This window comes from Canis lupus, chromosome 20 (genome assembly GCF_011100685.1).
Source record: "Canis lupus familiaris isolate Mischka breed German Shepherd chromosome 20, alternate assembly UU_Cfam_GSD_1.0, whole genome shotgun sequence".
In the NCBI taxonomy this organism is placed as follows: domain Eukaryota; kingdom Metazoa; phylum Chordata; class Mammalia; order Carnivora; family Canidae; genus Canis; species Canis lupus.
Genome location: NC_049241.1, coordinates 14,307,841 through 14,317,554, shown reverse-complemented (window position 1 = coordinate 14,317,554; position 9,714 = coordinate 14,307,841). Strand labels below are relative to the sequence as shown.

The 9,714-nt window shown below is 40.6% G+C and overlaps 1 protein-coding gene across 4 annotated transcripts in view; it reads right to left on the bottom strand.

The window, feature by feature from the left end:
* CRBN (cereblon) overlaps positions 1 to 9,714 on the bottom strand; it is a 32,998-nt gene that overhangs the window by 16,186 nt on the left and 7,098 nt on the right. The window lies entirely within an intron of this gene.

Genomic DNA, 9,714 nt, shown 5'->3' with positions numbered 1-9,714 from the left:
TTCAGATGATTACTGGTTTCAGTTATGACAGGTAAGAGAACTTGTCCTAGAATTCCAAATAGGGCATGAATCTCCTCTTCCTCTCTACATGACAAGGAATCCTCAGGAATTTTTTTTTCTTTTTTCTTTTATTGAAGTTTGCCAACATATAGTGTAACACCCAGTGCTCATCCCGTCAAGTGCCATCCTCAGTGCCTGTCACCCAGGATGTTACCCCATCCCCCCCATCCACCTCCCTTTCCACTACCCTTTGTTCATTTCCCAGAGTCAGGAAGCTCTCATGTTCTATCTCCCTCTAATTTTTCCCATTTTTCCTCCTTTCCCTTATAATCCCTTTCACTATATCTTATATTCCCCGTATGAGTGAAACCATAGGATGACTGTCCTCCAATTGACTTACTTCACTCAGCATAATACCCTCCTGTTCCAATCATGTCAAAGTAAATGGTGGGGATTCATCCCATTGTAGATATATACCACATCTTTATTCATTCATCTGTTGAAGGACATCGAGGCTTCTTCCACAGTTTGGCTACTATGGACATTGCTGCTATAAACATTGGGGTGCAAGTGTCCCGGCATTTCACTGTATCTCTATCTTTGGGGTAAATACCCTGTAGTACAGTTGCCAGGCCGTAGGGTAGCTCTATTTGTAACTCCTTGAGGAACCTCAACACAGTTTTCCAGAGTGGCTGTACCAGTTCACATTCCTACCAACAGCGCAAGAGGGTTCCCCCTTCTCCACATCCTCTCCAACATTTGTTTCCTGTCTTGTTAATTTTTGCCATTCTCACTGGTGTGAGGTGGTATCTCATTGTAGTTTTGATTTGTATTTCCCTGATGACAAGTGCGGAATGTGCTCGTTGGCCATGTGTGTGTGTGTCTTGATGAAATTTCTATTCATGTTTTTGCCCATTACATGATTGGATTGTTTCTTGGGTGTTGACTTTAATAAATTCTTTATAGATCTCAGATACTAGCCCTTTATCTGACATGTCATTTGCAATTATCTTCTCCCATTCTGTAGGTTATCTTTCAGTTTTGTTGACTGTTTCTTTTGCTGTGCAGAAGCTTTTTATCCTGATTAAGTCCCAGTAGTTCATTTTTGCTTTTGTTTCCCTTGCCTTCAAATGTATCTTGCAAGAAGTTACTGTGGCCAAGTTCAAAAAGGGTGTTGCCTGTGTTCTCCTCTAGGATTTTGATGGATTCTTGTCTCACATTTAGATCTTTCATCCATTTTGAGTTTATCTTTGTGTGTGATGTAAGAGAATGGTCTAGTTTCATTCTTCTGCATGTGGCTGTCCAGTTTTCCCAGAATGATTTATTTAAGAGACTGTCATTTTCCAGTGGATAGTCTTTCCTGCTTTGGCGAATATTAGTTGGCCATAGAGTTGAGGGCCCATTTCTGGATTCTCTATTCTGTTCCATTGATCTATGTGTCTGTTTTTGTGCCAGTACCACACTGTCTTGATGATCACAGCTTTGTAATACAGCTTGAAATCCGGCATTGTGATGCCCCCTGCTTTGGTTTTCTTTTTCAATATTCCCCTGGCTATTCAGGGTCTTTTCTGATTTCACACAAATTTTAAGATTATTTGTTCCAACACTGTGAAGAAAGTCCATGGTATTTTGATAGGGATTACACTGAACGTGTAAATTGCCCTGTAGCATAGACATTTTCACAATATTAATTCTTCCAATCCATGAGCATGGAATATTTTCCCATCTGTTTGTGTCTCCGTCAATGTCTTTCAGAAGTGTTCTGTAGTTTTTAGGGTATAGATCCTTTGCCTCTTTGGTTAGGTTTATTCCTAGGTATCTTATGCTTTTTTTTTTTTTTTTAAAGATTTATTTATTTATTTATGATAGACAGAGAGAGAGAGAGGCAGAGACACAGGCAGAGGGAGAAGCAGGCTCCAGGCCGGAAGCCCAACGCGGGACTCAATCCCGGGACTCCAGGATCGCGCCCTGGGCCAAAGGCAGGCGCCAAACCGCTGAGCCACCCAGGGATTCCCGGTATCTTATGCTTTTGAGTGCAACTGTAAATGAGATTGATTCCTTAATTTCTCTTTCTTCAGTCTGTTAGTGTATAGAAATGCCACTGATTTCTGGGCATTGATTTTGTATACTGCCACACTGCCAAATTGCTGTATAAGTTCTAGAAATCTTGGGGTGTAGTCTTTTGGGTTTTCTATGTACACTATCATGTCATCTGTGAAGAGGGAAGAGTTTGACTTCCTCGATGACAATTTGAATGCTTTTTATTTCTTTTTGTTGTCTGATTGCTGAGGCTAGGACTTCTAGGACTATGCTGAATGTGATGAGAGTGTTACATTCATAATCTTAGGGGAAAGGCTCTCAGCTTTTCCACATTAAGAATGATATTTGCTGTGGGCTTTTCATAGATGGCTCTTAAGACACTGAGGAATGTTCCCTCTATCCATCCCTTCACTCTAAAAGAGTTTTGATCAGGAACAGATGCTGTATTTTGTCAAATGCTTTCTCTGCATTTATCTTAAAAAAAAAAAGATTTATTTATTCATTCATTCATTCACTCATTTAGAGAGAGAGAGAGAGAGAGAGAGAGAGATGCACAGAGACATAGGCAGAGGGAGAAGCAGGCTCCATGCAGGAAGCCCAATGTGGGACTCGATCCTGGCACTCCAGGATCATGCCCAGAGCCAAAGGCAGACGCTTAACCGCTGAGCCACCCAAGTGTCTCTTTCTCTGCATCTATTGAAAGGATCATATGGTTCTTTTTTCTTGTTGATGTGATCTATCACATTTATTGTTTTACGAGTGTTGAACCACCCTTGCATCCCAGGGATAAATCCCACTTGGTCATGGTGAATAATCTTCTTAATGTACTGTTGGATCCTATTGGCTAGTATCTTATGAGAATTTTTGCATCCGTGTTCATCAGGGATACTGGTCTATAATTCTCTTTTTTGGTGGGGTCTTTGGTTTTGGAATCAAGGTGATGCTGGTCTCATAAAACGAGTTTGGAAGTATTCAGTTCCTTTCGATCTTTCAGAACAGCTTTAGTTGAATAGGTATTATTTCTTCTTTAAACGCTTGATAGAATTTCCCTGAGAAGCCATCTGGCCCTGGACTTTTGTGTCTTGGGAGGTTTTTGATGACTGCTTCAATTTCCTTGCTGGTTATTGGCTTGTTCAGGTTTCTATTTCTTCCTGTTCCAGTTTTGGTAATGTGTGGTTTTCCAGACATGCATCAGTTTCTTCTAGGTTGCCTAATATGTGGGCAAATAGCTGCTCACACTGTTTTTAAAATCATTTGTATTTCTTTGGTATTGGTTGTGATCTCTTTCAGTCATGATTTTATTGAGTCTTTTTTGTTTTTAATAAAGCTGGCTAGGGGTTTATCTATCTTATTAATTCTTTCAAAGAACCAATTCCTGGTTTTGTTGATCTGTTCTACAGTTTTTTTTTTTTTTTAAGGTTTTATTTATTTACTCATGAGAGACACAGAGAGAGAGAGAGGCAGAGGGAGAAGCAGGCTCCATGCAGGGAGCCTGATGTGGGACTTGATCCCGGGACTCCAGGATCACCCCCTGGGCAGAAGGCAAGTGCTAAACCACTGAGCCACCCAGGCGTCCTGTGTTCTACAGTTCTTCTGGTCTCTATTTCATTGAGTTCTGCTCAAATCTTTATTATCTCCCTTCTACCCGGTGTAGGTTTTACTTGCTGTTCTTTCTCCAATTCCTTTAGGTGCAAGGTTAGCGTGTGTATTTGAGTTTTTTCCAATTTTTTGAGGGAGGCTTGTATTGTGATGTATTTCCCCTCTTAGAATCGCTTTTGCTGTATTCCAAAGATTTTGAACAGTTGTATCTTCATTTTCATTAGTTTCCATGAATCTTTTTAATTCTTCTTTAATTTCCTGGTTGACCCATTCATCTTTTAGTAGGATGCTCTTTAACCTCCATGTCTTTGAGTTTCTTCCAAATTTCTTCTTCTGGTTGAGTTCTAGCATTGTAATCTGAAAATATGCAGGGGACAATCCCAATCCTTTGGTATCAATTGAGACCTGATTTGTGACCCAGTATGTGATCTATTCTGGAGGAAGTTCCATGTGCACTTGAGAAGAATGTGTATTCAGTTGCGTTCAGATGGCAAGTTCTGTAAATATCTGTGAAATCTATTTGGTCCGGTGTATCCTTTAAGGCCCTTTTTTCTTTGGTGATGGTCTGCTTAGAATAGCTGTCATTTGCAGAAAGTGCCGTGTTGAAGTCTCCTACTATTAGTTGTATTATTATCTAAGTATCTCTTTACTTTGGTTATTAATTGTTGATATACTTGGCAGCTCCCACATTAGGAACATAAATATTCATGATTGTTAGGTCTTGTCGAATAGACCCTTTAAGTATGATATAGTGTTCCTCTTCATCTCTTACTATATAGTCTTTGGTATAAACTTTATTTGGTATGATGATTGCTATCCCAGCTTTCTTTTGAGGACCATTTGAATGGTAAATGATTTTCCACCTTTCATTTTCAGGCTGGAGGTGTCCTTAGGTCTAAAATGAGTCTCTTATAGACTGCAAATAGATGGGTCTTGCTTTTTTACCCAGTCTGAAACCCTGCATCTTTTGATAGGATCATTTAAGCCCATTCATGTTCAGAGTAAGTATTGAAAGATATGAATTCAGTGTCATCGTTATGTTTTCAGTCCCCATTCTGTGGATTATTTCTTTGGGCTTCCTCTTTCTTTTACAGAGTCCCCCTTAATATTTCTTGCAGAGCTGGTTTGGTGGTCACGTATTCTTTCAGTTACTGCTTATCTTGGAAGCTCTTTATCTCTCCTTCTATTCTGAATGACAGCCTTGCTGGATAAAGTATTCTTGGCTGCATGTTCTCATTTAGGACCCTGAATATATCCTGCCAGCCCTTTCTGGCCTGCCAGGTCTCTGTGGAGAGGTCTGCTGCTAATCTGATATCTCTCTCCATATAAGTTAACACTCTCTTGTCTCTTGCTGCTTTAAGGATTTTCTCTTTATCTTTGGAATTTGTAAGTTTCACTATTAAATGTGGAGGTTTTGAATGGTTTTTATTGATATTTTTTGGGGGAATCTCTCTATGTCCTGGATCTGAATGCCCGTTTCCTTCCCCAGATTAGGGAAGTTCCCAGCTATGATCTGTTCAAACATACTTTGTGGCCCTCTCTCTTGGCATCTTCTGGACCCCCAATTATATGTAGATTCTTCCTTCTCAGGCTATCATTTATTTCCCTTAGCCTTTACTCATGGGCTGTTTTTTTTCTTTTTTTCCTTAGCTTCCTTACCATCAACCTGTCTTCTATGTCACTCACCCTTTCTTCCACCTCATTAACCCCAGCAGTTAGGATATCCAGTTTGGATTGCATCTCATTTAATATTCTAATTTCGGCCTGATTAGATCTCAATTCTGCAGTAACAAAGTCACTAGAGTCCTTTATGCTTTTTTCCAGAGCCACCTGTAGCTTTGTAATTGTGCTTCTGAAGTGGATTTCTGACATCAAATTGAAATCCATATTCTGTAACTCTGTGGCAGAGAGTACCGTTTGATTCTTCCTTTTGTGATAAATTATTCCTTCTAGTCATTTTGTTCAGTGCAGAGTAGCTGTATGAGTGGGCTGAGTCAAAAATATCAACCATGACCTAAGTAAATCCCACCCCACATGATTCTGACGAGGTCAGAGACCAGAAAATGAAAAAGATCAGAACAGAATAAAAGGACCACTAACGAGAAAAACAAATTTTAAAACAATGTAGTAATAAAAAGGCCAAAAACCCCAAAGAAGAAGAAAAAAGAAAAAAGAAAAATGAAAGAAAAAGTAAAAAGGAAAAAGATAAAAGATAAAAAGGGGAGGGGACTGTGGTGGTGAAGAAGTGGTAGTGGAGAAAGAATGCAGTCTACCTGAGGGATCCTAGAGGGTGATCCTCTTGGTTCTGAGTGTATTTTGTTCTGTATGTTAGAAGATGCTCAATTCCCAACTTATATAAACCAGCTATACTTATAGAAAGCCCCAACACTGACCACCAAAACATAAATAAGACAGAAGTGGGGGGCAGAAAGGGAATGAAGACAGAATATAATCTAACAGAATGAACCAGCATGGTATTCCACTTGGTTCTGAGTGTATTCTGGTCATGTTTTTGGAGGTATTAACTTCCGCCATTGTAAAACAAAACATGGCAGAGAAAGCAAAAAACACAAAACAAAAACCCGTATCTTGTATATCTCCCATAATTAAATTGAATATGCTGAAGGGAATCCAGAAGTGAAAAATATATCTAGGACATGTAGTTGTAGAAATATGAAAGTCAAAAGGAAAAAGCTTAAAACTGAAGAGCTGGTAAAATATTGTAGTTAAGGTGGGAAAAGAGAAAAAATATTGGAGATTTTTAGTCTGAGATAAAAAAAAAAAGTGTAATGGAATAAAGAAAAAAAAAGCGGGGGGGGGGGGGGAGGACCCTCTAGTTCTATATACTATATTCCCTCTATTTTCTCTGGGGCCTGGAGCTTTCCAGCGCTGCTTGGTCAAGAAGTTGCTCTTCCCTTGTTCTTCCAGCTGGTCTTCTGGGGGAGGGATCTGCTGTGGTGATTCTCAGGTGTCTGTGCCTGGGTGGAGATGTCCCTCCCCTGGCTTGGTGCCGGGCTCAGTGTGAGCTGTTTATCCTGTGTTTCCTTTGTTGGAATCCACCTCTCCAAGGCACAAGGTGAAACAAGGATGAAAAACAACAATGGTGGTGGCCAGATCTTCAGCTCTAGAGTCAGCTCCCCACCTGTAACTAACGCTGTCTCCCTGTCCACACTGGCTTAGATGCTCCTGGGGGCTGGTGCCTGTGTGCTGATCTGCATAGCTTGCGGGGTGCCCAGCGGCAGAAGAGTTCTCACTGTCCTGTGCCCTCCCCGGTCCCGCCTGTCCCAGGGGGAACGCAGGATCGCTGGCTTTGTCCACTTGGGTGCCTTGTTTTGCTGGAACTGTGCTCCTGGGGGCCACCGCTCCTGAAGGGAAAGGGGCACAGCCACCTCCATCCAGAGCCGGCCTGTCTAACCGACTGGCCTCTTCCAAATGCCCCGAGGGCTACGGTGCTCCACCCTTTACCGATATATATACCGGCCTGCAGTTTGTGGTGTTTTCCCCCGGGTGCCCCTCGTCTTATAGTGACACCAGGAATCTTGAGGCTTCACTGGCCCTCCTGCAATTCTGCCCGATTTCCCTGCAAGCACTTTTCCATCAGGAAAAATCCAGCGCAGATTTTTAAAGTTCCCGCTTTTCCAGGGCTGGGCTTTCCTGTCCGGGAGGCTTTCATCGTCCACTTTAGCCCTGCTAGTCACAGATCCCCTCCCCTACTTTATTCTTTTTTTATTTTTTTCTGCCTTCCTACCTTGTTAGAAGTGAAAACTTTTCTCCCTGTAGCATTCCAGCTCTTTAAATCTCAGGTCCAATTCATAGGTGTTCAGGATGTTTTGAAAGTTATCTAGGTAAGTTGGTGGGACCAGGTGAGTTGAGGACACCACTCTTCCGCCATCCTGCCCCGCCTCTGGAATGCTTGTTTCCCCTCAGGAACTTCTGAAGGGTTCTATAGTGATTCAGTGACACAATTCTACTTTTTAATTAACTTTTCAAAAATACAAAACAAACAAACAAAAAAACCCTTCATGTGTTCAGAAAATGCCAAAGAAATCAATACTCTTAACTTAGAAAAGGATAGATGGCAGTGCTATGATTTTTATATGAAGGGTCATTATGTAAAAGACAGATGACTATTTATCTAACACTATTTGCCTGGAGAACAGGAAACTGGCTGGAGTTTCAAGGTGCTTGAAGGAGTTCTAGTAGAGTGGAAGAAGCACTAGTTTGGAAGTCAGGGGACCTAAAACCAACCAACTGTTGCTTCCTAGCTGCATCACTTTAGACAAATCATTTTATCTCTCTAGTATTTAGTTGAGGAAAAAGAGGAAATTGCACTAGATTATCTCCATTTCACCATTTCTACTGAAAGGAGTTAGAGGCCAGAGGGGCAGGAGAACTAGAGGAATCTCACTCCATGGAAGCGTTTTATATTAAGAAAGACTCACCTGTTAGCATAGGGTCTATGGGATAATAGAAAGAATGTGCCCTTGCCAAGTCTTGTCTAACCCTATCCGTTTCATGTTTATCTTTAACTAGTCAAACAGATAGTCTTTGACCTGTTTTCAGAGTTAATGGTCTACTGCCATCTTGTGTTCAAAATAGTTTTTTCACAATCAAAAGTCAAGAAAGCCTCAGAAACTTATTTTTTTCCCCAAGTCAATTTTCTTTTATGGTTCCCATAATATAGTACTCACAAATAATCAAAATGTTATTAGCAGGGGGATAGGAAGTACTTTAAGTATGGAACTGTTAGTAAAATCTGCAGTAACTAAACAGCTTGCTAATTATCACAGTACAGAGCCCTCAGGACACTGTTTCATTCATTCATGTAGCATTTATGATCCTAAGTACAGAATATATAGAAATGTTAGTCATTGTCCTCAGGCAGCTCATCTATTGAGGGAGACAGATATACAATCCTGTAATGACAGTACAGTGTGCTAATACCACAGGAGTCTGCACCATGAATGTTCTGGGGGGAGGGGGTGCCATTGAGGGCTCTGGGACATCATCCCTCATTTTTCTATGCTTTCTCTAGCGCCAAAGGGTTGCCTCACTCATCCATTAGACTTCCATAATTCAGTCATATTTGTGAATGTCCACCATGTGAATAAAACAAGACAAAACCTCTGAAGTTCCAAGTGTTCAGCAGATATTATCTTTTCAACACAGAGGTCAGATAAAATTTTCAGCTCTGGCTATAAAAGACAAATTCACTAAGACTAGGTGAATCCAGGAATCTGTACCTTTGTAACATAAGAAAGACTTTGAGTCTTATGTGCCAGAGTTGAGAACCATTCCCTTAAGACGTAGCATGCAATCATCAAGACAAATGTTTATTTTGTTTAGCTTTGTTTTTAAAAGGGTAAAGTAAGGTAAACTGAATTTTCTTTCTTTTTTTTTTTTTGGGATGAGGTTAGTAGTACCTAAAAAGCTTGAGCCAAGAAAGCCATGTCAAAATAACTGTTAAAACAATATACTCAGAGAACTTCCAAACTTTAGAAGGTATAGAGACAACAAGCATTCAGTGATCACTTATTATAGAGTTTATACATTTGTGGGTGATGTAAAATTCACACCAGAGATGGGTCCTAACTGCAAATGGTTTCTACAGCTTAGGTGGAACAGCTGGCAGGTGTAAGCAGTGTGGTTTTCAAGTATCACAGGAATGCTGCAAACATGACAGCTGTCCCGGTGCACAGACAGAGAGCTCAGAGAGCTCAGGAGCTTGTGGCCTCTCCACCCTTTTTCACTTTGAAGAGAGGCTTTCAATCCCAAAGAAGCCTGTCCCCAAAGACACTGCACTTTGGGTTTATATTACTATTCTCAAAACTAGAGGGACATGAGAATCATCCAGAATTCATGGAAAAAGATGCTGCAGCCTCATCCAAGATTAAAGCACTCTCTAGGAATGGGAGATGAGGATGAACCTTAAGCTTCTATAGTTTTAAAAACCATCGACATGGTTCTGATGCATAGCTAAGTTGGAAACCACTAGGTTATATCTTCCAGGGGAAAGAGAACAACTAATTAAAAGTTACAAAATGTAAGAAAACCACCTCATTTAATGATGTACAC